This window comes from Scatophagus argus, unplaced genomic scaffold (assembly GCF_020382885.2).
Source record: "Scatophagus argus isolate fScaArg1 unplaced genomic scaffold, fScaArg1.pri scaffold_36_ctg1, whole genome shotgun sequence".
Taxonomy (NCBI): domain Eukaryota; kingdom Metazoa; phylum Chordata; class Actinopteri; family Scatophagidae; genus Scatophagus; species Scatophagus argus.
Window position 1 is genome coordinate 40300 of NW_025421236.1, and position 2867 is coordinate 43166.

A 2867-nucleotide genomic window follows, 5' to 3' on the forward strand; every position below is an offset into this window, starting at 1 on the left:
AATAGTGCATATGTTTAGTCTAATCTTTCAAGGACAAGATAAGACAACTTTATTTGTATAGCCCATTTTTACAAGCAGTTTGTCTCGAAGGGCTTAACATAACATCAGCAACATCCTCTGCCCTTCGACCCTCACATTGACTAAGGAAAAACTCCCAGAAAAACCTTGAAAAAAATGAAAAAATGTAATTGGAAAAACCCTTACCCTTGGAAAAAATGGGAGAAACCTCCAGGTGAGCAACAGAGGAGGGATCCCTCACTCACCCAGGACGGGCAGACATGCAACGAATGGAAGCCCAGCCTTTCTAAGTATGATGTCCGGTCATGTATGGAAATGAACACTTGTACTTGTTATTATGTATTTACAGTTCCACAGTTTGTCTTTTCTCTTTGTATTCTGAGGTATTATTTGGATGGATTGCCCAGGAAAAGCCAAATCCAAATGTACTGGGGAGACTGTAAGCTCACATCCATCATTGGTTTCAAACATTTTTTCTGTGGCTTTGTTTAAACAATTTAATCCAAACCATGCACCTGTCATTCCACATGGTAAGTAAATTCACTGGATTTAACCACTGTTTCAGAAATCTGATACAATCCACATGACGCTTTTGTCACCAATGTCATCTACTCCCTCTTCATCTGTATGCATTCATGTCCCACTAATGCTAATTGCTTTCTGCAGGTGTTTCTGACTCTGCAGCTGTAGAATCTGAATCAGTACAAACCACCAGCTGCCCTATCATCCTGCTCAACACCCTCTGTACTACCATCAATGTTATTGTTTTCATTTCATTATTATCATCGATATTGTCATGTTTTGTAATTACCTCCATTTTGCATCTTGTAAAATTTGCTTTGTTACTCTTTCTTTTCCTCTCTCTCCCTCTCTCTCCTGCTCTCTCTTTCTCCTCTGCTCTCTCTTTCAATCCCACTCTCAACCTAACTGGTCAAGGCAGGTGGCTGTCCATCCTGAATCGCTCGAGTTTTCTGCCTCTTAAAAGGAAGTTTTTCTTGCCATTGTTTTCTTGCCAAGTGCTGCTCATGGTGGGAATAGTTGGGTCTTTCTCTGTATATCATACAGTACAGTCATCATCATCATACAGAGTACAGTCTAGACCTGCTCTACATGTGAAATGCCTTGAGTTAACCTGTGTTATGATTTGGTGCTACATAAATAAAACTGAATTCAATTCCATCTTCAATCTACAGCACAATTCGACCTTTACATGTTAGTGCTCAATTTATCACCTCACCTGCATGTCGCTTTAAACTGCTGTTTGATTAATACATGGAGCAAATGATGCAAAATAAATAAATAAAGTGTCTCCTTCACTCTTTTGCAACCCAAGTTGAGCCTTGACTTCCTGTTCTTTTGGGGGAAGGAATTTTGTGTGTGGTCATTAATAAAGAACGCAGGTCACCACCGCACTAAAGAATTTGGGTCATTGTGTGAACTTTGTCGACTTTGTACTACACACAATTGTAATTTTTTTTAAAAATCACGCAGAAAAGGGGTTATGATAAATAGGATCTGAACCAGTATAATGCAGTATTTTTGATACCAACAACATGTTCCAGTCTCTGTATTACGATGTTGGGGTCATGTTCTTTGAACGCAGAAGCCTTTCATTTGGAATGCAGATATGTTTTGGGAATTTAGGCCATGTTTCTGGAAGATCATTTTGGAAAAAGGATCTATGTTGTGTTACTGTTATTACTACTGTAATTACTTTTTCTTTTGTTTGTTATTTTTACTATGATCCTATTTTTGCTATACACTATTGCTATTACCTGACTTTCTCACCCTCTGTCTCTCTTTCAATCTAACTGGTTGAGGCAGATGGCCGCCAAACCATGAGCCGGGTTCTGCTCAAGATTTCTGCCAGTCTCTTTAAATCAAATTGCAAAAAACACGGTCTAGACCTGTTCCATATGTAAAGTGCCCTGAGATAACTTGTGTTATCATATAGCACTACACAAATGAAACTAACAGAGACAGCTTTTTGGAAATATTGATCACCTTTTTGAAATGCAGACCATGTTTCTGGAACTTTATCATTTTGAATGCAGATCATGATTTTTGGAATAGAAACAGCTTTTTTGGAATGTAGATCAAGTTTTTGGAATAGAGATGGCTTTTTTGGAATGAAGACCATGTTTCTGTTACAGGATTATTTTGGAATACAGATAGCCTTTTTAGAATGCAGATAATGTTTTTAGAATGTAGACCATGATTTGGAATCGGGATATTTTTTGGAACCAAGGTCATGTCAAAAGATGGGTTTTTGGAACGCAGATCATGTTTCTGTAATTGGATCCTTTTGGAATGGAAACCACATTTTTGGACTACAGACAGCCTTTTTGGAATACAGATCGTGTTTTTGGAATACAGATAGCCTTTTTGGAATACAGATAGCCTTTTGAAATGCAGATCGTGTTTTTTGGAATACAGATAGCCTTTTTGGAATACAGATCGCGTTTTTGGAATAGAGATGCCTTTTTTGGAACATAGACCATGTTCCTGGAACAGGATCACATTTTTGGAATACAGAGAGCCTTTTTGGAATACAGATAGCCTTTTTGGAATACAGATCGTGTTTTTGGAATAGAGATGCCTTTTTTGGAACATAGACCATGTTCCTGGAACAGGATCGCATTTTTGGAATACGGAGAGCCTTTTTGGAATACAGATAGCCTTTTTGGAATACAGATCGCGTTTTTGGAATAGAGATGCCTTTTTTGGAACATAGACCATGTTCCTGGAACAGGATCACATTTTTGGAAGACAGAGAGCCTTTTTGGAATACAGATAGCCTTTTTGGAATACAGATCGTGTTTTTGGAATAGAGATGCCTTTTTTGGAAC